Genomic DNA, 24505 nt, shown 5'->3' with positions numbered 1-24505 from the left:
GAAACCTTCCACCACCCCAGGCAGCTCAGATCACCCTCAGACCTGGCCTTGGATGGGGCAGAACAGCCTGCAGTGCTCTTGTAGCTGCCACTGCTTCAGGTCTTCCCAGAACACAGAAAGTACAGTAAATAAAATTAATAAAATCAACACAATGCATGGATGAACATCCACCAGCTCCTGTGCCATACAGGGAACCCTGCACTGAATGATTCAATGGGAGAACAGAAGTTTTTTTGCTCTGCAGCCTGATTGTCATCACTGACATCCTTGGGAACTGGCAGCCTACAGCACCTTTACACCTTTACACAACTGCACCATAACTCCCCACTCTCAGTTTAACCTTCTGTAAAAGAAGGGTTAAAAACACTGGCTCTGTTGCTTACTGGTGATGTTCATTAACAAGAGTGCTGCTTTTGCAGCAGAGCTAAATTTGATGGATACCAAGAGCATTTAGCACTTGTACACAATCACACAGCCATGATGAGTCTGTGGTAAACTTCCACATACTGCAAAAAGGGTTTTTATGGAAAAAAAGCACACAGAAGTTTGTTCACAACAGACACTGGAGCTGTATTGTTATTCTGTCATCAACTGAGAAGCAAGAATAAAATAGAAACTTCCCAGTGAACACAAAGAAAAAATTACACTCTGAACATCTGCTTACAAATCTTTGAATCAAGCTTTTTACAAAGCCTTATCTTTTAATTACCTCCTGCCCCCTTCCATGCCATCACTTTTGGCTTGCTAATTTAATTTCTTGGACATTTTTGTACTTGTGAGTTTGACTACATCACTTGGTTGCACTTGTGAGTTTGACTACATCACTTGGTTAAACCAACAAGAAACTCCGGGTAGTTGTGAGATGAATGACCGTAGTGAATTTTATATTTTAAATATATACAGACCAAACACTACAGGCTGCTGTATTCTGTACAAGGGTCCTGCAAGCAGTAAATGAGTCCTGCAAGGGCTCTGTGTGAGTGGCTTGGCTCCTCCTGCCTGGTGGCTGCCAGCCCCTCTGTCACCTCCCTGCTCCCTGTGACCATCTGCAGCTCGAGAGGAGCCCTCCCTGCCAGGAACGCAGAGGAGCCGAGGCAGGGGAAGCCAGGGAGACAAATCAAACAGCCAGGCAGTGCCCCAGCTCTCCTGCCAGCACCGTTTCAGGCCAGCAGCATCATCCAACCCTGTGCAGACTGAAGGCTCCTCCGGTACCGGCACCGCCGCTGGAGATGGAGCTCTGCCATCCCCTCATCACCACCACTGCTGCTCCAGGCCTCTGCCATCCCCTCATCACCACCACTGCTGCTCCAGGGCTCTGCCATCCCCTCATCACCACCACTGCTGCTCCAGGGCTCTGCCATCCCCTCATCAGCACCACTGCTGCTGCAGGGCTCTGCCATCCCCTCATAACCACTGCACCATCACCATTCTGCTCCCCAAGCTCTGCCATCCCATCATCACCGTCCCACCATCACCATTCTGCTCCCCAGGCTCTGCCATCCCATGGGAAGTGGATTTGTAGGGAATTCTCCAAGCCTGACAGAAGACTCACTCAGAGTGCATCTGTATGGAAACTTTGAGATGAGAATAGGACAGATGTTGTTAAGTGAGAAATGGACCTAGAAACAACTTTCAAAGGATAGCCTTTTAAATAAGACTGGATACTTCAGAGAAACAGAACTATGAAAGGTATATTGTAGTAGAATCCATGAGGGGTAATTTTAAATTTTTGGTTTTAAGACATTTACAGCATGGTATGGCTAAAGCTGATAGGCCAAGAAACACTTACAGTGATTGTAATTAGGAAATATTTGGCTTCTGATTGTGATGGTGTGAATTATAACATCTGTGCTGTCTCACCCTTGTCATGACACTGAAAATGGAATAAAAGTTTTTAAAACTCCTCTCAGTCATCCCATCTCTTGGTCAGAAAAGGCTTTAATCCAACACAGCTCTGCTGCCTGGGCACCCCCTGACCTGCCAGAGGGTGACACTGTCCCACAGCACCCAAGGGACACCACGGCCAAAGCGTGTCCCACACCACAGCTGTATCCTTTGGAGATGTTGGTGTGATGCTCCCTGCAGCTCCAGCTTTCCCTTAGACACAGCTATCACCCCAAATTTTTTTGCTGGACTACTTTTCTGCCCAGGGGGGCTGGAATGAAGCTGCAGAAGATGAGTGCTGTTCCTCCTGCCCCAAAACAAGCATTTGCTGCCCCCCGACAGCAGCCAGCCAGTGCCAGGGCTGGGCTCTCCCCAGGCCAAGCACACACACACCTGGCAGGTGACTGCTGACCCTGGCTGGGATGGCTGAGCTGTGTTAAAGCAGCTGTGCAGCATTTCCATACAACCCCGACTCCTTCTCTCACAGTCCTGCTCCTGGACATGCTTCAGACACATCATGAAGCTCCCTCAGGAGCACACACTGAGTTGTGGAATCAAGACTTCCAACACTGCTCAACTCACATAATCCTTAATTAGGTTTCATTTTTTAATGCAAGGCTTCAACAATTAGCTCAGGAGAAACTGTAAAAGCAGAAGCCAGGCCACCAAGGACCTCTCCCACACACATCTCTCTCTGCTGGTGTGGCTGCAGCATTATTGCACAGCTCCAGCATTTGTACAAATCCATCCTGTAAAACCCAGACACCTCTCCAAAGTGCACTATTCCCTGCAAAACACTTGCCTGCCATGAAACTTGCACACAAAGGGAAATATGCACGTAACTGACACCTGCTTTGAGCCAGGAAATAATCCTATCTCCCTGATGTCTGATCTACAAATGAGGTCTTTATTGTTTTCATTATACACACTGTTTACACATGGTTTCATAAAACTCACCACTAACAACTCATCTCTGTAATTAATTGAAGTAGGTGGAAAGCAGAATAAGGATTAAAGAGAGGTTTTATCAGCTTAACTCAGAGGTGTCTTCCTGCAGTCCCACACCTTGCAGGGCTGCTGCTGCCCTGGGACAGGGAATTTGCCATTTGGGCACTCCCACTTTGGTCTCTGCATTCCTCTGTGCCCAGACCAGACAGCCACTGGTGGGAATTAGCAAAGGTCTGAGTTATAACTCATGACCTGAGCTTTGAATTGTGACTTTAAAAACTTTCCTACAATGTTTTGACTTAGTAAAAGCCAAACAGACATTCTTAGTTAACATGTAAAACACTAGGAACAACAGCTTAAAGAATAAATCATGATTTAGGACTAAATCCTCTAGACCATCTAATCACATTATTTAGCACCTTGACTATGCATTTCCTGCTCTGACAGGAGCAGCTCCAACCCAAGTCAGAGAATTCCATCACCAGCACACACAGAGAGTCTGCCAAGGGGGGGGGACTAACAATGGAGATGGAAATATTCATTTTATTCCTTCCAAACTAAAATCCATAAGCAAGTTCAGCTTAATATTAAGTGATGCAGTTTGTTATCCTCTGCCTGCCTTTTTCCCCCCAAGAGCTCCTAGATGTTCAGCCAGGTACAACATGGAAGCAACCCCTGAAGTTTTAAAGACACTGAAGACAGTTTCCAAACGTGCTGCTCTGGCTTCACCCTGCTCACACCACACAGCAGCCACTTCCAGAGCAGCCCCAGACCCTCTGAGCCCTTCCCTGAATTCCGGAGCACAGACTCCTGCAGAGGGGCAGGAGCTCATGTTCACTTTTCCTGAAGCACCTGTCTGAAAAGGGTGGGTTTTAATGGTGTTATTTACAACTATCAGTGTTATAACCCATAAAAACCTGAGTTTATAGGTTTCTTTCCTGCAGTAATGTTTATCTGACAATAATTTTGCAGATCACAGGTTTACAGAGCAGGGACACCTGGTCTCCAGTTTATTCTGAGGTCCAATTAAGTGGCAGAGGCTGCTCACCCTCCTCACTCCTCTATCTCAGCCATCTGAAAATTCAAATCTCCTCCCCCTACTTTACCTTTATCTCTTATTTTATTAATGTTACTAAACCTACAGTCATCTTGTACGTATTTATCTGAAATTCCTTTCCATTGAGGCTCCATAAAATCACCTTTATAACTCTTACAACTTGTTTAAGCCTAAACAGTCACTCTCAGTCTGCAAAGGAAAATTGGAAAACTTAAACTGGACCACCTCAGTTCCCATTCAGTTCCAAAGAGAAGCCACTTTCTGTTCTTGCAAAACAGAAACTAATTCTGGATACTCCTGGATGTTTAAGGCCACCCTGCTCTCTAGATAAATTAAAAAATAATGAATGGCAGTGTTTTGAAAGAACAGCAAGGACTGTAAAGAAGGTTCTGTTAACCTTGAATAAATATCCTAAAGAGAGGTATTGGAAACACACAGAAATAGTGGATGAGTAAGAAAATGCAAGACATCTCGTACTTAGCAAACTTCAAATAGTTTCTCTTTTCTGAACGCATTTCAGGCAAAACAAAGCTACCTTTGTTGAAATGAGCCCATTGCAACACTGGGGCAGCACACCTTGATAACCTAGAGCGTTTTTTACTATGATACCCGGAGCTTTTTTACTCCTGATCACCCAACCCTGTCCCAGCCCAAGCAGCTCAGCAGGAACTGGCACAACCACCAAACCCAGCAGCTTCTGGTGCCTCACAGCTCATTCCAGGCTCAGGGAGCTCAGAGAGATCACACAGAGGCACTCCCACATCATCAGGGCTGATGGACAGTTCTGTGTTTACTCAGAGATAACACCTGCCTCTCACAGCATTACTTTAGCACCTACTATAATGTGTTTAAATGAGATGTAGGTCTACAGGCACCTGAATTTGCTTTTTGATATATTTACTAAAATGCTGGCAGGTTTGATGCATGCTTTGCAGAGGCCTATTTTTTAAAATAGAGGAATTACACCTTGTTCTTACTTAAAAGTTTCTAAAATATTAGGCTAGACAGAGATCCAATTCCAAGCTTTAAACTGCTTGATAGACCCTGACAACAGGGTTGGCTTTTATGCATCATCTTGTAATGCAATAAATTTCACTTGAAACATCTTCACCTGTGTACCAAGACATGTCACTGTGATACAGAAAACCTGACATGAAAATAAAAATAAATTAATAAATTAGTTACTCAGAGAACAACTGTCTCACGGCCAGAAAAACACACTTCCTACCACAGACTCAAAGAGACAGTCTTATTTTATGGAAAGGTAATTTAAGTAAGGAATAATTATGAAGTACAACTAATCAGGCAGCAGGTAATTTAAGACTGGAGACAAAGGTATGAGAGCTGATAGCCACAGTCCTCCGATTTCAGGCTGGAAATGCAGTTAATGAGAAGCTGGGATTTTAACCTGAAGTTAATGTTCTACCCCCAACGATGGCACAGGAAGTTTTGAAGGTGTAACCTGAGCACCCAATAATAGAAAACAAACAGAATAACCCAGCATTTCTTCATTTTTAACGCCCATGTTTCTGCATGCTTGCTTTTTTGAAACCACGTGGAGATTTGCTCCTCAGAGAAAGCTCTCTTCCTTTCCCCAGATTATTTGCCAGCCTTCCTTTCCATTGTTTAGCACCACAATTCCCCCTCTTTTGCCTACACCCTCCCTGCTGAATGCATTCATAAAAATCCTCTGAATTCTCCTCCTTCTCCCTTTCCAAGCCTCCCCACACAGACATTTTCTTGTTCACAACCAACACATGAGTCAATCCAATGATCTGACCCTTTCCCATGGGGAGCACCAGCAGAGATTCAGGAATGCACATTTTTAACCCACAGTCCCCTCTCCTGGACCTGATGTGCAGGGAGCTGCCAGGGCCAGTCCCACACACTGTCCATGGATGTTCCCAGCCCAGCAGCACAGGCTGTGGGAATTCCTGGGAAGGAAATCCAGAGTTTTCCATAAAGAGTTTTCCATAAAGCACGCTCTCTCCTCTGCAGGATGCAGCTCTCTGCATGTATCTGCTAACAACATCTCAGCATTTCTCCACCCCCTCCCCATGTTTCTCCTTTCTGTCAGGCTCCCCAGCATTTGTTCTGGGATCTAATTAAGGTCCCTTATCACCATGGCAAGAGGGGGGCAAGGTCTAACAAAACAGCATTAATGAACCGATTGTTTTCGCTGGGCACATACAGAGTTCTAATCCCCAAGATTGGAACATATCAACACTTGGAAAAAAAAAAAAAAAAAGATTTAATCTAAAGGACTCTGTGTTTACATTTTTGCAAGACTTGAATTAGAAGCCCTGTATTGCTGGCATAATCCAACAGCACCTCAGAACTTATTGTTAATGGGAGTTTTATTCTGATTAGGACGGGCAGCTTCATTTTGTCTCCTCTTCTGAGCATATGCAGAAGTCTCGCTCCTACCATCTGACTCTCCTTCAAAGAGAGGAGCTTCCCGTAAACTTCATTAGTTAGGTGCCATTTTGTAGGTAATTCAGAACCTCTTCCCACCTTTCTGGGTTATTAAATCTATTAACATCCCAGGATATTGTTATGTAAGTACTGCTCATCTCCATTATGCAGCAGAATTAGACGAGAGCGATTAGAACCAAGTTTGTCTTGTTTCATCTCATTCCCTGGGTGAACTCAGGCACCAAGACAGCCTTCAGGGGATGCAGCTTTGATACTGAAGGGAAAGACAACCAAAGGAGAACCAAAAATTCCATGAGGGGAAAGAAACATGGGCTGCAGGTGAGAGTTGTAAAGAAGGTGCTGTGTTCCCTTGCCCTGCAAGAGCAAACTCTTCACTCCTCCCAGCACTCACATCCTTGCTCCCTCCCTTCATCTTCAATCCAACTTCCAGGAACATCCAAGGATTTTAACACCACCTACAGATAACCCCCCTTGCAAGGATCCCCTCCAAGAAATATCTCATTTAAATGCTACAGAAAGTGTTCCTCTCAACTCGACCCCCTCTTGACACTGGCTCCCCAGCTGCCTTTTGAAAAAACTGCTAAAGGAGTTTAATTTTTGGACAAGAAATCAGTCCTGGCCACAAGTAATCTGCAAAAAGAGCTCTCCACCTTTCACTGGAATAGAAGTCTTGAAAATAGAATCCTGAACCTTTCAATTAAGCATGAGAACTGCTCTGTGTCATCTGAAGGGGAAGAAGTTATACAGCCCATATTTTGAAGGTTGCCTCCTATTCCCATTCTGTGTAATAAGATATATACTGAAAATCTGACTCTCCAATACAGGATAAAATGTAACATTTTATAAAGCAGGATGCAGACTGGAAGAGCCGTGGGATACCACACACAAGCAACAGGAAAAATGCAAGGAGGAAACTCCAGCAGAGGAGGAGTTAAACTTCTTTTTAGTAAAGAAATCAAGAAGTTTTTACATTTTTTAATTTACATTTTTAAGGTTTTTAAATGTTTAAAGCAGTACTGAGAGACTTCTTCAAGAGTGTTCCAACTTTAACTGATTTTCAGGGGAGCAAACACACCCATATTAATAATCCCATTGAACAAGTGGGGTGAACAGGACAGAAAAGTGATGGCACTGCTACAGGGCCAAGAGAGAAGTCAATGCTGGCTCAGTGGGACCTCCTGTGTATTTTAAATGCAAACCTACTTCCCTTGTCCACTGTTCTGCTGTCATCACACCTCTTGGACAATAAAAGCCAATGCCAGACAGGGGGACAGCAACTTTACCCCACTGCTGCACATCCCACCTAACTGTAAAATCCTGCCTGCCCAGCGTGGGCACCTGCCCTTCTGGACAACAAAGTGTCTTCTGTGGGAGCCCTTCTGCCCAGAGGAGCATCACAGAGTGCAAACAGAGCTCAGCACACGCTGTTTGCTCTCCCTGCTCCCTGCAGGACAGCATCACGTGCAGGGCTGGGGTGTTTTTCAGTAAATGCACCTTTGCAGGCAGTGAGACTGTGAGGGATGGCTGGTAAGAGCACAAAGTTGCTGTGTGTTGATGTAGATGGCAAAGAAACACATCCAAACCAGTTTGTTTTGCCCTTTGCTCCCATGGTCATGGTCTCCCTGGCCTCAGCAAGCAACCAACACTGCCAGAACAGGCTGGATGTCAAAGCCTGCGAGTGCTCTGGCTCTCACATGCACAAGGCACTCACCTCCCGGCAGACAAACCACCAAACTCCATTCACAATGAAGCAGGAGGCTGACAAAATAAATGGAAACTTGGCTGGGTTGCAATGAGCTACAGCACCCCATCTTTCTCACCTCCAGTCCTGCCCAAAATGCAGAGTGCTGTGCAGAATCATTTGGGGTGGAGAAGACCTCCAGGATCATCAAGTCCAACCATTACCCCAGCACTGCCAAGCCCATCACTAAGCCACATCCCCAAGTGCAATATTTTGGAGGTTGACTCTACATCAGAGTGCTCAACCTAATTTTATTTCTGGCACAACAGTAATAAAACTACTTCTTATTACAGCACGTAACTAGTGGCTAACTTTCCAAAATAAAAATGGTCAGAATCAGGCAATTCTTCTACAAATCAGTAATTTTTTTGCTCAAGCTCTCCCCAAATACAAAACCCCTTACATTGATAAATGCCACAGAATTACAACTCTGACCTATTGGGAAAATAAAGTCAATGTGATTTTAAATTATTCAAAGGGCTCAGAGATGGGCTCGATGTCCCTGTGGGTCCCCTCCAACCCAGGATATTCTATAGCTCTGTAAAATTCCAGAAACCCTGTGCTCACGACACTCCCTACCCTGCACATACGTTCAGGAACTAAATACATTATCTAGAGGTAGTAAACAGATTTGTAATGGGTGTCACTTATCCCTGTCAGCAGCGCTGATGAATAACACTGTTAACATGGATCAGATCGCCCACCAAGCACAGTCACAGGCTTCCCCTGCCCAAGAGCCACACAACTTCTCCAATTAGCTGCTCACAGCTAATTGTCAGATGCAATTTTCAGTCAGCATTTCCTTCTCCCTCCTCACCATACTCCTTGTGCAGGCATTGCCCCCAGCCTTGCCCGGCCTCCTCCCTCCCTCCCAGCCCTGATCTCTGCTCTCAGCTCTGGAGCACAGCTCTTCCAGGCAGCTGACATTTAAATAAGCTCTGTATTGACTTTCCTCTGCTGCACCTCGAGTCCTCCTTGTTTTCCTTATGTTCATATTCCAACTCTGCTGCTCTGCAGCTCCTTCTGAAGGTAATGGGAGCGGAGCTGGACTGATAATCAATAAATACCTTCACCCTGCCCAGGAGGAGACTTCCCTCTCTTCCCATGCATATTCACTATTTTGGATAAACTTTCAGAAGGCAGGAACAGGTTCTTTCCCAAATCTGCAGCATGTTTGAGACGATGCTAAGCCTGTGAACTTTCCTTTAACTCGCGTTAAACCGATACAACTTTTAATTAAAAAAGTAATTTTGAAAAATTGCTTGTGCGGTGCGGAAGGTGATGTTCAGACAGCATCACTGATCCCTGGAGTTCTGCAGCCTTGAGTTTAATAAACTGAATTTTCAAAAGTAAACACAGCTTGCATCAGCACCAACCTTCTATTTCAGCCCTGTATTTTATTTTCCATCCTTCCCTTAGCCAGAGAAGGATGTTTCCAGAGCACCACACACACCAAACACTGCGTGGAATGGAAAGGGAGAAAATTCCCACTCCTGGAGCTGTGTCCCTGTGTCCCTGTCTCTGATGGAGCAAGGAGCAGGGTGAGACATCTCCTCCCTGACCCAGGACCCCAGAGCTGAGGGATGAGCTCACCCCTCATCTGATCCTTGGGGAAGAAAATCCCGGCACAAGCACTGCCCTCCAATTTACACCTGAGCCTCTGCAATTTTACCCTCCGGCCTCCTCCGACTGTAATTTAGGATTTATTTTGCATAATTTGTTATTTCCTGTAGTAGGTAATCCGGCAAGGGGGAGGGGCAAAGGGCAGAACAAAAGCAAAATAAAAACTAACCTAAATGTCTTGCCCTAGGCAAGAAACAAGTCAAAAACACTCTCAGGTTTCATTCTGTTTGTTTTTATAACTGTTCACCTGTTTATTTTTCAAGTTCTTTTAGAAGAATCAGTTGAATTATGTTTATTCCACAACTTCAAAAAGATGCTCCATGACAGTGGGTGTCATTTCTCCCTCTTCTTTCCTCTTTCCCCCTTATCAATTTATCCCAATTATCCTCACAGGCTCAAACAAGGGCTGGGAAGCCAAGATTCTGGGGTTCCCTTCCCAATTGCATTTCTAGCAGGTCATTAATTTCCCTGGGAGCTGCTTTGCTCCTCTGTAGAGCAGGGAGAGGTGGGTTGTGCAGCTTTATCCCTGTTTATAAAACAAATACTCTGAGAATCCAGGCACACTGTGCTGATCTGAAACACCAGGCATTCTGTTATTATACATAAATAAATATAAATACAGTATCTACCAGTTTCACTCTACTTATTTGCATTTCTACTATTTTAGAACTTCTTATGTTGTTAGAAATGCCAAAAAGAGATGATTTCATGTTCTCATGCCTATTCCACCCAGAAATGGTAGGCCTGAATGCATTTTTTTCCCTTCTGCTAAAACTGTACTCCTAACTGTATTTTCTCAGTCAAAGCTTCATAAGAAAGGAACTTTAAAGGTGCTGTTTGCAGCTGAAATAAACACACATTGAGCACTGCCCATGCTGAGAGAGGCATTTCATCTCCACATCCTTTAACTCTGAGCACCTCCAGTGATTATCTCATACAACTTAATTCTGGAGAGCATTTTATTAAATATGCATTTGGATTTGGTCTCGGTTCCATAAAACATTTAATCATGTGCCTAAACATTACATACCCCACCAAGTTTGTGGTTTTAGGCTGTCTGGTAACACACACACAACAAACCCCAGAAGATAAAACACCTTCATTCTTCATCTGAAGAGCTGCACTCCACAGATCAGCCTTTCAGAGATGTGCCAGCTCCAGCCCTAACTAGCTCTTCACACTTTTTTTAAGACTAATAGGCTCCACATATTCATCTCCAAAGGGTATAAATTCCCTTCCTCTCTTTCCCTTTTAAATATGTCAGGCAACATTACAAAAAAATAACATCTGTGCCACAGTTATGCAACAAGCAGCATGATAACCACTAAACTGCACTTTGGAGAGAGTGGGCTGAATTAAAAAACAAAACAACGAAAAGGAAACAGGGGAAAGAAGTTCACCTTTAAACCCAGGGATCAGGGAGGGTTTCAGCACCACCACCCTCCCCTGCTTACCCCACACTCCTTGTTTTGCTGCCCTCCTTCACTGATGCCCCATGGCTGTTAATGGCAGCCTGAATACACAAGCCATGAACTGCAAAAATGGATTGAATCTGGCTGGAAAGGGCTTAAACATTCAGTAAGGAGATGAAGAACGCCAAAAGTGGTTTTAGTATGCGTGTACATTTTGTCAGAGTATACCAACAGCACTATATATTCTTTTCTTGCAATGCTTAGCAAGCCTTCTCTTTTCATAAATATAGGTCAACAGAGCTAAACTCTGTTTTTGCCTCAACTCCCACTTTAAATGCATAAAAAATTAGATTTTTAGGAAGCAGAATGAAAGGAATGGTGTATTTCATGCTATTATATACCCAGCCAAGGATCCCAAAGGGTTTGTTTGGGCTTTAAAAACAAAACAAAAACCCTTGGCATTTGTCAGACTAAAACCATTTTTCTTTGGTCTTTGCACAACCATCCTTTCCAGATTTGAATAAATAACATCAAACAAACTGTTTTGACTTGCATTTACCGTGCAATGCACAGAAGTTGTTCAAGGATGGATAGAGCAGGGTGTGAAGCATTTGGGGGCTCTGAGCAGGACCTGGAAATGCTCATTCCAACCCCTCTGCTCCCCTCTTGTCATTTATGTTTAATCAGCTTTATATTGCCCCAAAGAGAAATTATTGAAGCAGCCACAGATAACAAGTTTAGCGGGCACCACCACAGGGTATGGCTGTATCCACAAATGCAGGCAGGGGGATGAAGGTATTAACAAAATAACAAAAATTCTGACTAAACTCTGAGCTACACATCAAGATTTCAACCTGAGCCTCACAAATGTAGGAGTGATTTAACACAGCCCCTTCAGCAAACGCCCAGGCCCGAACAACAGAATATAAGACAGGATAATAACCTTAAATATAATGATGTATTATATATAGATACAATATATTATATAGAAATTATGTAAATATTGTAATACCCTTAAACTGCCTTTTGTTTCAACACCAGCCCAGGATTGCAGGGTGAGAACTCATCAATTATATTGGCAGCTGCAGAGTTCAGGTATTTTAGGTTTCCTGCACATTGCAATGGGGAACATAACCCCTTCACATGAGGTTTAAGGCACAGGACAGTCATTTAAGCATTTCTGATACAATATTTGGACTCCTCCAGGCACAAATTCACTGATCACGATGCAGATGAAGACTGTCCCATACCACACCAGGCCAAAAAGCTTCAAAACACAGTTTAGGCAGCATGTTCCTCTTTTCCCCATCACTTTCACTGAAATCCCTTCCTAGGAGCCACCTTCCTCCACTCCTGCTCCTTGCTGGCATTGAGGTTGTTTTGTTTTTATCCCCAAGCCACTCATTTTACCCAACAACCCCTCCAGAGCACCTGCAGTGGGTGAAAAATTAATCCAAGATGCTTCCAAGCTCCTCCTGAACCAACCTTCAGCAAATCTTGAACTCATCCTAGTGAGGAATCCAGCACAGAGATTGTGCATGGAGAGGTGAACACCACAAACAAGGGAGGAAGGGAGGATGTAGTTTATAGGGAGAAAACCCAGAGAGAACCTGAGACACCAGGGTTTGCTGAACACACGAATTGGAAGCTGTAACTCCACACACCAGCAGTCAGGATCAGTAATTCACAGAACAGCCAACACATCAGGCACTGAGGAGCTCCAGCTCTGCAGCACAACCAGTGCCCATCCTTCTGCAGAGCCAGAAATGCTCCCAAAGGCTGGAACAGCACCAGACCCTGTTGATGATTAAGCAGCAGCTCAAACACCCTTTGCAGAAGAAGAGAGAACTGTAAGGAGCACGTGGCTCTCAGCTCAACACTGCACAGAAACTATAACCTGAATGGAAATCCTGAAACACAACTTTGTGCTGCTAAAACAGCCATAAATTGTGATGCTGAGTGATCAAGCCTTTCAAAAATTCACTCTTTCAAACCAGAAGCTCCTTGGGAACCCAGTGGCCTGCCCATCCATCCATCCATCTCCCAAAAAGTGGCAGCTTTATGGTGACTGCTGAGTGCCCAAACCCAGCAAGCAGCAGGCAAGGAACCAAAGGAACAGCCAAATTAACCAAAAAACAGCCACAATACACAAAACTCCTCTCCCTGCACTACAAACCCTCTCCACCAAACTAACCAGACAAATAAGACAATCAAGGAAGTGCAGGTTCCAGGGTCAGGACAATTATTTGTTCTGAACTCCCCTGTACCCATGGCACAATTCAGCTGGAGCCAGAGCAGCTGAATTCCTGCAGAGCTGGCACTGGATGCTCCATGGGCTCCAGAATGAATCTCTGGCTCTCTCTCACTGCATGGACAGGTGATTTGGATATAGGAGATTTCCTCAGAGGCAGGCACAAACAAACCATGGGAAATGATTGTGTGCTGCTCCCTACAGAGCCACTGGTGGCAGGGAGATTGGGGTTTGCTTGTTGGCTTTAACGTGAGCTGAAAAATTGTGGTCAGCAGCACTTTCCCTTCTGCTCTTCCCAAAAATTCCACCCACCCTGCCACAGCTGGCAGTGAATTAACCTGTCCATGTAATGTGGGCAGTAACATTAAACAGAAAAACCCACATCCCAACTTTTTGTAGCTAAAATCACCCCACTCCCCACCAGTTTTCTCATGCAAATGAGAACAGTGACCACCCTGAAAAAGGCAATTTTCATTTTCCCCCTCGAGGTTCAGAGAGAGCCAAGATTACTAATTGCTCCATTCCCTGGAGCAACATGAAATAAGATCCAGCATCCATCTGTATTACCACTGAAATACCAGCATGACCCTTAAATTCACATTCAGAGTATTAAAACATGACCTTGCAAGGCTACTAGAAAAAAATAAAATAAAAAAATGCTGCTTGTTGGCCAAACAGACACCAGATTCCCCCTGTACTGGTTAAATTCCCAGCCATCCTCACTGCCATGAAACAATTCAGTATTTCTCTGAAGTTATTCAGCAGCTGTGAAGGTCAAGTATTGTCCAGTCACAAACAAATCCACCTTTCACACCCATCTGTGCTTCAGAACCCCAGCCAGAGGGGAAAAAGGACAGGGAACAGGAGCAAAGTGTCCCCACCTTCTCTGCAGAGCACAGCTGATGCTTGCACAGGGCTTAGCTGACCCAGCCAGGGACCTGAAAATTGGGGCAAATGCAGTGGATGGGAAAGAACTAATATTTTTTTTCCATGTGTAAAACTCATAGTTTCAGCTAAAATACAAGAAATTTAAAAAAAAAAAAAATGAGCTTCAGTGGCACTTCTGAAGAATAAAAAAAAAAAAAAAAGGCTTTGGAAGCTTTAGATTTGAAGCTTCACAAGCTTCTTATGAAAAATGCAAGCTTTGAAAAACTTCTGAAGAATTAATATTCTTACTTTGGGCTCTTCTACTGCCAACGGACTACGGATGCTGTAACTAATAAAAAATAATTAATGCCAATAAACAGGCCCTTCATAAGGCTTCAGCTTCTCTCCTCCATCAAAGACTCATCTCATTCATTGGGACATTGTGCAGGAAACAAAATTCACCCACAGAACTTGTGTTTTCCACCTTTGGTTCCCCTGTAACTGACAATTAAAACCCTCCCAAGTGAGAGGAAAGGAATCTGATTTTTTTTTTTTTTTTAATAAGGACACAGCTCCAGAGCATGGCAGAGAGCTCACCTGGAATGGAACTGGGAATTTGTGCCCAAGCCCTGCCCAGGACCCAGGTCTCATGCTGGGAATGAAGCAGCCAAGGAGTTCTGAGCACCTCAAGCACATCCTGGCACTCCAGAGGGTCCTGCAGGATCCACAGGAGCTCATTTTCCTGATAATCTCCATCTGAGTGTCCAAACACCCTCAAAAATCTACGAGTCTCATTGTATCACCACCTTCTCAGCAGTTTCAGGAAAAGGACAGTGACAATGTTGGGTTTTAATGTGCGAGGAGCTCCCACCCCAAGGGAGAGCAGAGGCAGAAAATGCCCTGGCTGTTTGGGGTTATTTTAAAAATCCTGACTCTCCTCTCTCCAAGGTCCTCAGTGGAGCAGAGTGGAACAGCCCCACACAGAGGAAGGGACCCTCACACCAAACCCACCACCAGGAGCCCCTTCTGCACCACACAAACCCCTCAGCAGCAAGAGGAGGAAGCTGATAAATTGGCAAAAACCCCAACCTGGTGTCAAGGCCAGACCTGTGAGCTCTGCCAGCCCAGTGACACAGAGAATGGCACTGCAACACCTCTCAAGGGACGCAACAATCAGATCCCAAGCTCCCTCTTAACAGAGGCACCCTGGTCTGATGCCTGAGGAAAGCAAAGCTACTGGCAGACCACAGTCCTGACAGGGACAGACCAGAAAGGTGTTAAACTGATGGGGTACGTTAATTAGCTGGGGTCCAAGCAGGAGCAATGCTGTTGGGCCAGCAGACTGTGGGTCCACCTTCCCAGCAGGGAGAAACACCAGTAAATGAACACAAGGAGACCGACCAGGAACTTCTAGTGACACATCCACCCCGATTCTGAAGATGCAGCACAAAACGAAGATGTGTATAAGATCAGTGAAAGGCAACAATTAGCCAGCAGAACTCTCCATCATGGGAGACCATCGAGACAAGAGCTTGGATAAATTAAGCAAATCAGTTATCTCACAGTCAAAAGCTTTTTTAAAGGCAAACAAGACTGCAAATATAAATCACCTCGTGAATGCTTAAAGGGTTAGAAGAAGATTCTGCCCAGGGACGAGAGCCCCAGATCCCAGTGCAGCTCCTCCAGCTGGGCTGGCACAGGCCCTGCCTGGGACTGGAGGGCACTGGGCCAGTGCCTGGATTATTCACAGGGCTGACGTAGCCCTGCAGACACAGATCCACCTCATCCGTGTCACTCTTTGGAGGCTGCATAATCATAGCTCAGCCCATGCCAGAGCAACATGAGGAACACCTTCTGTACAGAAGAAATTCTCAAGATTTAAAGTTTTAACACAAGCTAACAAACGCCAGGGATGAAAGAAATCCTGGGATGAAAGATCTCCATGACACCTGCTTTGAATAAAAAGACATTGCTACAAAAATATCACAGACCCGCTGGTCTAGAGCCTTTGCTTCATGTCATTCCCCAGACATCAATTTGCAATAGAGGCACACAAAAGCAGCATTACACAGATTACATGCTACTCCCCTGAACTGCAAACAAAATCCACCCAGCACCACCACCGCAGTCCAGAGCACCACCAGAGCCATTCCCCTGGCTGCTCCCAAGACAATGTGCTGAGGATAAGGGTTCAGCACTCACTTGCAGAGCTGAGGGCTCCTCCTGCAAGCTTCCCTCTGGCTCAGCTTTCCCAAACACTCCCCATTTCTCCTCGTGTCAGCAGTGCTACCAACCCTCAGCACAACAGGTTTTACACTCAGTTCCTAAATCCTTCAGGCAAACCCCCACACCTGGATGCTCAAGGCAGTCCATCATCTTCAGCATCTGTAATTTCACTGCTTTCTACACGACACAACACACAGCAATTATTTAATGTTTGGTTGTAACAGCACCCAGGAGCCCTAAAATCAAACCCCAAAAGGCTGAGATCCCTCTCACAGCACACACAGGTAGGAAATCAGGTGGATCCTTGTGCTGGAACAGCTCAGACCCCTGCACAGGTGACACCAGGGGTGTGAACCACCAGCTCAGAGAAAAGAGGGAAGAGCAAGGTTCCAACAAAACATGGTTTGCTCAGTTTTATGCCACATGCCTCATTTACTCACTGCTGGCAGCATCCACAAAATCAGGCTCGTCAAGCACCTGACTGTACACAGAGGTAATGATTATAAAGCCAACTCAAGCGGGGCTAAAAGTACACAAAGATCTAGCAGAAAAATAAAAAAGTGCAATCCTCTCCCAGGTGGAAAACAGGACTTTGAACGTAACAGGTGGATTACATAACAATTATTTTGCTCCCAATTCTCAAAATATATTTTTTTAAAAATACCCTCACAGACCAAAAGCTGTCATTACTGAGAAGCAATAGCAATTTTACTGCAGTAAACAGCCAGGCTACCCAACCTCTCTCAGGGCCAAACACAAACTCAGCAGTGGCAGCATCAAAGAGCCCCCACACAAGGACCTGGAGCATCCATGGCTCTCCTCCCTGGATTCTGCCCAAGGAGAAGATTATTTCCTAATGCTGCTTTTTGTTTGCAACGGGGCATAAACTTCAAGGGGATGGTTCACTGCTGTGCTGGGGGAAAGCAGCACGGCTGGCTTGCTGCTACAATGGAAAAGCCTTAATATCCAAAAAATGCACCTCGCATCCCACACCCAGGATCCAACCTGAGCCAGACCCTTTGTCTGGGAACACTTTCTCCCCAAGCCTGGGGCCTTCTTGGTCCTGCAAGCACATTTGAGCCTTTTCATACGTTTCTTTGCAGAGCCACGAAAAAGATCCACACGTGACCCACCACAAAACCATCCACGAGGCCTCAGCATCTCAAAAGAGAAGGGCACCACCGAGGCACTGCCCCACACAGGCGTACTCCCTGTCCCAGTTTGGAAGTTAAAACCCACTGGCCACAACCTCTTCTCTCTATTTTTCAATCTGAAAGAGACTCCTCAGCATTCAGAACTCAACCTTTAAGTGGGCTGCCAGAGCCTCGCCTCCAAAAGGCAACAGCAAACACACAAAAAAGAAGGAAAAACAAACTCACAAAAATCCCCCCTCCCCGCCCCCAAAGCTGAGCAGAGGAGCAGAGAGGGAAAGGGGGACGAGGCACACGGGGAAGGCGGCCGGGTGCTCCCCTTTTCTGCCTCCCTTTTATTCCTGCTGAGTGTAGTAACACTTGAACTGGCTCTCTTTATTTGCAGCCGGATACGCGCTTTCAAAGATACTGTACCACTGTGTAGGCCAAGCAGGGACTCTCTTTCTTCCCTTGGTTAGGGCTTTTGGGAAAATAATTATTCACCAGAACTGCCATCGTGAACAGAGCAAGCTAAATCAATGTAGCTTTGTATGGGCCATTGCCACTGCAAAGCAAATACTCCATCAAGACATGGATCAGTGAGAATTTTATCACTAGGAATCCTTATGCACATCTTTGTGTATTTTTAATATCCACCTTATCCCTCCCCACGCTCCTGCACCCCACCCTCCCCACGGATTTGTCTTGTGTCACTGGCAGCTATGGGGCTTGGCCACGAGATTCACATCCCTAAAAACGCCTTAAATACACAGGTTTATTCTCCTTAAAAAAATTTATAATAAGGCATTGGTGCAGAGCAGATTTATTCACTGAACAGGTTGATTTATTTAACAGACTTGACATACATCAAAACCTACTATAGGCTTACATAATTGTTATCCATTTAGCAGGTCTGGTTCTTTTGTCAAGTATTTGTTTCTCAAAAGTGATTCACTAAAGACTGCTGCCTTCTGCACAGCTCACATACCTTAACAAATGCAGTCTTGCATGGGGTATTAGCTGAAGTGACTTTAAATCGCATCCTACCTGCTTGAGCGCTGCCGCTATTTTTTTTTAGCCTATGTATTATTCCTTTACTAAACCACACGCACACCACCTAAAAAAAAAAAAATTTTCAAACAGCAAAGCGAGAGGCAGGAGCGTGTGTAGAGCACACGGAGCCCCGCTGGCAGCAGCGTGCGCCGCGGGCTCGGTGTTACCGCAGTACCACGCCGCTCCAGCGATGCCAGCAGGTACCTCCGAGTACCAGGATGTTGATGGCTGCACAGAGGTTTCGGGGCAGGGGGGACGAGCGCAGCGCCGGGCGGAAACGGGGGGAAAACCTCGGCGAGGATGGAAGGAGCGCGGAGCCGTTTTGTTTTCCCGCAAGAGGCTCATTGAGGAGGCCTCGGCTCGCACAGGCGCACCGCTCCCTCCGGCCTCACGCATCCACCCCCGGCTGCCGGCCGCGGATCCCCCGCACACGCACCCACCGTGCGCGGCTTCCCCGCGGAACGCGCCGGGGCAGCACCCACGGCACACCGATGGCCCGGCGCTCACCGCCGGAACCCCGCGGCTTGTTTGGGTTCATCCATCGCACCGCGCACCGCTCGCTCGCCTCGGGGCCGAGGAAGGGTCGCGTTCCCCCCCCCCGGCTCCGGCATCCTCCTCGCACACGCACACCGGGCACATCCCGGGGCTCGGGCACGGCAGCGCCCGGGTGCCGACCGCACGGACCCGGCGCTCCGCCGCCCGCCAGACAGATGGTTAATTACATTCACAGCCGCATTTTGCGCTGGGATAGAGTTTCAGACAATGAGCCAGTTTTATTTGATTAGCCAGTTCTCTAGTTTAATGCGCGCGGTGACAGCTACTCCCAGGGCTGGGGCTTTTTTTTTTTTTTTCCCCCTTAAATAAAAATAAAAATCCCATCCCCCCTCCTTCATTATGTTTTTGTTCTGGCCGAGGCTGAAGTAAGCGCGGCCCCCGCGGCCGCCGGGGGGCCCGGCGGGGCGGCGCCCCCGCCCCGCACCTGCCCGGGGGGGGGACACGGCGCCAAGTTGCCGCCCCCCCCCGTCACCTCAGACCACCCTCGCACACACGCACACCCCGCAACTTCCCCGCAGGCCTCCGCGCAGGCCGGCGCTGCCATCAGCATCCCCTCCTCCTCCTCCTCCTCCTCCCCGCTGCCCCCGCGGTGTGCCGGCGCGGGAGGGGGGCTGCGTGTGGCCGAAGCTCCGCCGCGGCGGGACTCACCTCGGCGCGGGGCCCGCGATGGAGCGGGGGTCCCCCGCCCGCCGGGCGCTGCCGGTGCTGCGGCTCAGCGCTGCTCCATGCGCCCGGGGCCCGGCGCGCGCAGGTGGACGCGCCCGCCCCCGGCCCCCGCCTCCCGCCGCCGGCCCCCGCCCCTTCCCCCGCCGCCGCCGCCGCCGCCGCCCCACGGACGGGCCCCCCGGCCCCGCGCTCCCTGCGCAGGGACGGGCGGAGGGCGGGAGGGAGGATGGGGGGCGGCGGCTCCCGCCTCGCCTCGCCCCGCCGCCGCTGCCTCCTCCTCCTCGCCGCCGCCGCCGCCCCCCCAGGCCTGCGCCCATTCAGGAGGTGCCGGGCAGCGCCGCCGCTGCCATTGTTCGTTCGCTGGGAGCGGGACCCGCTGCCCGCCCCGCGCACCCGGCCCGGCACGGCCCGGCCCGGCCCGCGGGAGCGCGCACCGCGCCCGCTCCGGCCATAAAGGGCGCGCGGCCGCCGCCGGGCCCGGGCAGGTGCCGAGAGCTCGGCCCGGGCTGAGGGAACGGGAAGGGCCGGGGGGATGGAAGGACGGACGGGCCGGGCCGGCGGGGAGGGGACAATGGGCCGGGCGGGTGTCACCCCCAGCTCACGGAGCCCGGGAGTGGAACTGGCTCCCAGCGCTGTCCACCCGGCTGAATGCTCCATAGTGGATATGGGAGTCACCTTAGGGCTTGCAGCAGCTTTTCTGGTTTATTTTCATGATCACGTTATTAATAACAGCGTCTAAACCCGTGGTTTACCTTCAGATGCCCATTCCCGGGAGGAGGCTGCCTCATCTCAGGCCGGCTGAGGACTCGCCGAGATGCGGGGCACGCAGAGGGAAGGAAGGCAGGGACAAACCAGGCGCTGCCTTCTGCCGAGCAGGAGGGCGACAAACAGTCAAGGCAGGAGCCAGCATCTCCAGAGCGTGTGAGCCGATAACAGCCTCCCCTTATCGCAAAAACCCCCCCGTGTCTCTGTGACACCCTCACATGAGCACCGTGAACATCCTCCCCTCCTCGCAGAGTGAATAAATTCCCCTCGTGTCTCTGTGACACCCTCACATGCACCGTGGCCGGAGTTTCTGCACCGGGGACTGGAGGAAAACTTCTGTTATTTCATCTCCTGAGTCAACAGAATGGTTTAGCAAATAGAAGGCAAACCAGACACACCTATTAGCCTTTAGGTTTATTTAAGTTCACTGTGATACTTAAAAGAGGTTTCTAGTCTTAAGTTATCACTTGAGTTGCTTTTTCATGTTAAACAACACATACAATTTAAAAATTGATTAGCTAAATCTGTGGCTAAAATATTCAAGTATCAAGCACTTTAGTCCTTGTTCCCACAGTATCAGAGACCCCCATCCATGCAGTAATAAAACAAGAACATATGATAACATATGGAATGCTCTCTGAATTCAGAGTATTTTACACATGAACCTTCAGCATTGCTAACTAAGAAATAATCTCATTTTTTCTTCATTAACAGCAATACCCAGAACCAGAACATGCCGTACGTCACATGTGAATAAATTATTCATTCCCACTGTGTCAGGGCACGCTCTTGAAGGGGTGCAGAAACTGAGACCAGCAGTAAATGATTTGCCCAAGGCCACAGAGTGAGGTGGTGTCACAGTTTCTGGGAAGTAGCCATTCCCAGTCCTATCCCAAGTGTTGGTTTTCCTCTCCAGCCTCACCACATTGCTGTGGGACTCACACACTTCAGTCCCTGAGCCTTTGCACGTTTGCAATGCTGCATTTTGTTTCACTACCCCGTCATTTTTTTGGCAGAAAGATTCGAGTAATATAAATAAGTAATTAATCAGGGTCAGGTGAGATGGTGACAGCACACCTGGCAGTGCTCACTAAAATAAACACACAGGTGGATGGTGGTCATGAACTGCTTTCCAAATGAGCTGGGGGCAGGTTTTGCCCTCAGCAACCTCACACAGGGGCTGTGCCCTTGAAAAGTGCCACCAAAGGCACACAAGCAAATTTGGCAGCTCTTCTGCTGAGGCACCTCCCAGGGCAGGAATAACATGGCCAGGAGCACCTGGCAGAGCCACCCAGCTGCTGCCAATGCCTTTGGGAAGGTGCCACACTGGAGCTGTGTGCTGGAGGTGATGGCAATCACCTGAGTGTAATCACCAGGATAAGATTAGAAGTAAACCTGGGGGGGCCTTGGTGGAGATGAAAAGACACATTCAATTAAGTGAGCCTTGCACCTGGATCCAGTTTAGAAAGACAACCCAAGTATTTATTTAAGTGCTGTATTTTAGGGGGAACACAAACATAAGGCTCAAAGATTATCCTTGGGCTGTGTAACAATACAATGCCTTCGGTTCCACTTACCCACACCACTGACTGAAGGTCCTTCAGTTACAGAACCACCACAATAGTGATTGACAGGCAGCCTGAAGTTCTGCACAGCATCTCAGGCAATCTGAAAAATTAACACTGTGATCTTGCCATGTAGTGCCACAAACAGATGTGGAGGGGGCACTGACAGGGTACCCTTGGCAGGGTATTCATTTTCCCACCTTGGCAGGGTATTCATTTTCCAGGCTGTCGAATAGAGGCTCACAGGTGTGAGAACAAGGTGCTAAGAAAGCTCCTTTTGGCAGGAGGGGATGGGCAGCCCCTGAGCCAGGGGTGGTTGTGCTGCCAGCCCAGCCCTGCCCCACAGCCCTGCTGCTCTCCTGCCCCCCTGCAGCTGCACTGCTGCAGCCAGCTCTGTGAGCATTCACTGCAACCTGCACCACAGAGCAGATCAGACATGTACATCTGTCCCAGCCTTCCAGCTGTCTTCACACAGAATCCATGTGCCCAGACATGAATATATGCCAGGATCCTCTGCCTGCTGCTCTCTCTAGGAGCCAGGAGTCAGTCTAAGAGAAAAGAACCTGGGTTATGACAAGAGGCCAATGCTACGGTGGTATCCAGGTCTCTAAGTGCCCATTTTCTATCATTACTTATTTTCTTCATCATTCCTTCTTTTCCAGATTCATGGGAGCCACTGCAGCACACCCAATACAGGTCAAATCCTTATTTTTCTGTGGCCCAAATAATTTCTGCTATACACAGCCCCTCTGCTAAACCATACCAGAGGCAGAGGTCCACCACAGGATTCTGGTTTGCCCATGGCACAAGTAGAACACAAATGGGATTTTCAGATCTCAAATCCTGCATTCTTAGGTGAGCCTGGTAAAGCAGATGTTATGAATCTTACAAACTCAGAGAGAAAGGCAGCAGGGTGGCAGGAGACATCACCCTCCAATCCCACTCTAACACAAACAGCTGGAGAGGATTTCTCCCCCACTCTCTCAGACTTCCAGGACCAACTTCTGAAGAAGAACACTCCAACAGAGACCACTGGCAGAATGAGAAGCACTCCAGGAGGTGGGGTGGGGTTTTGACTCATGAGGGTGAAGGATTCCCCCCCTCTCCTCCTCCTCCTTCCTTCCCAGATCATGGCATGCCATTCAAAAGCAACAGTGTGCTGTGGGAAATAACACTGAGCCTGCAAACAGTGAGTCCTTACTGAGCCCAAAGCCATTCCTGGAGAAGAAAACTGGAATCATGAGCTGCACACACTGAATTTCTCCTTTCCTCTCTGGCACACCTGTCAAGCCTCACAGCTTTGTCAGAAAACCATCCCTGCCCACCCAAACCAGCAGTGCAGGCTGAGCCCCTGCTGCAGACAGACTGCCCCTGCATTCCTGGCTGTTTGCATCCCCCTGAGCTCTGTCCCAGAGCAGCTGCAGGAGCAGAGCTGATGTTCAGCCCACACCTTCTCTTTGCCCCCAGGCTCCAGACACACCCAGCAGATGCTCAAGGCTGTCACTGACCTTGAGGGAAAGACGAATTTCCAAGGTGCCTGACAGAGCTGCGGAGGGACTGAAGGTGAGGAGGGTCCCTGAGGAGTTTCCAGGCTTCTCCATTCCTTGACAGGCTCCTTGCTCCACCAAACACCCCAAAGACACCCAACCCTGCCTCACAAGGCTAAAAAGCTCCTTATTCAAGTCAGGCAGTTCCAGCAGGGTCACAGCCTCTGAGGCTCCCCTGGCTGTGCTGCTCATGGGCTCTGAGCCCCCAAATCTGTCCCTGCCTATTCCTTCCTTTCTCCCACCTTCCTTCCAACATCTCAACTTTAGATTGCAAATCTTCCTTTACATTGTGCATTTCTCTTACCAGTTCCCATGGCCAAAGCCCTCCCTGGTGGTGCCCTCTGAGCAGGAGGAAAGGAAAGCAAAGCTCCCATTTGTGCCTGGGCCAAGGCGAGCGCTCTGGGCACAGAGGGCTCTGTGTGCCCTCGTTCCCTTGGCAGCAATAACAACCTCGGCCACTTCAGGGGAGGTGACTGCATTAGCAGGGCACAAAGGGAAAAAGGGCAGAAGAAAAGCAGCCAGTAACAGCCAAAAAGTCTCAGGCATGGCCTGGTGGATTTGCAGTGAGCCAGAGCACAGGCTGGAACAAAACCTGGAGAAGGCAAAGGGATCAGGGCATCACAGAGCCACAAACTGCTGGGGATTCACTGCAGGTTTGATCTTCCCACAGGCACGAAATCCATGACCTGGGCAAGGATGAACTGCAGAGGTGCAGGGCAGTTTCTGGTACCCCAGGGTTCAAGGCCAGTTGCTGGCTGGCATCTGGAAGTGCTGGGTCA

At 48.0% G+C, this 24505-nt stretch overlaps 1 protein-coding gene across 1 annotated transcript in view; it reads right to left on the bottom strand.

The window, feature by feature from the left end:
• NEXMIF (neurite extension and migration factor) overlaps nucleotides 1-19878 on the bottom strand; it is a 175420-nt gene extending 155542 nt beyond the window's left edge. Inside the window, exon 1 of the mRNA XM_058032484.1 lies at nucleotides 19832-19878. The gene's annotated coding sequence lies outside the window, so the exon portion shown is untranslated. The remainder of the gene's footprint in view (nucleotides 1-19831) is intronic.
• Nucleotides 19879-24505: the final 4627 nt, after the last annotated feature.

This window comes from Melospiza georgiana, chromosome 12 (genome assembly GCF_028018845.1).
Source record: "Melospiza georgiana isolate bMelGeo1 chromosome 12, bMelGeo1.pri, whole genome shotgun sequence".
NCBI lineage: Eukaryota > Metazoa > Chordata > Aves > Passeriformes > Passerellidae > Melospiza > Melospiza georgiana.
Note: the sequence above shows the minus strand (reverse complement) of the source record. Positions and strands in the feature narration are given on the sequence as shown.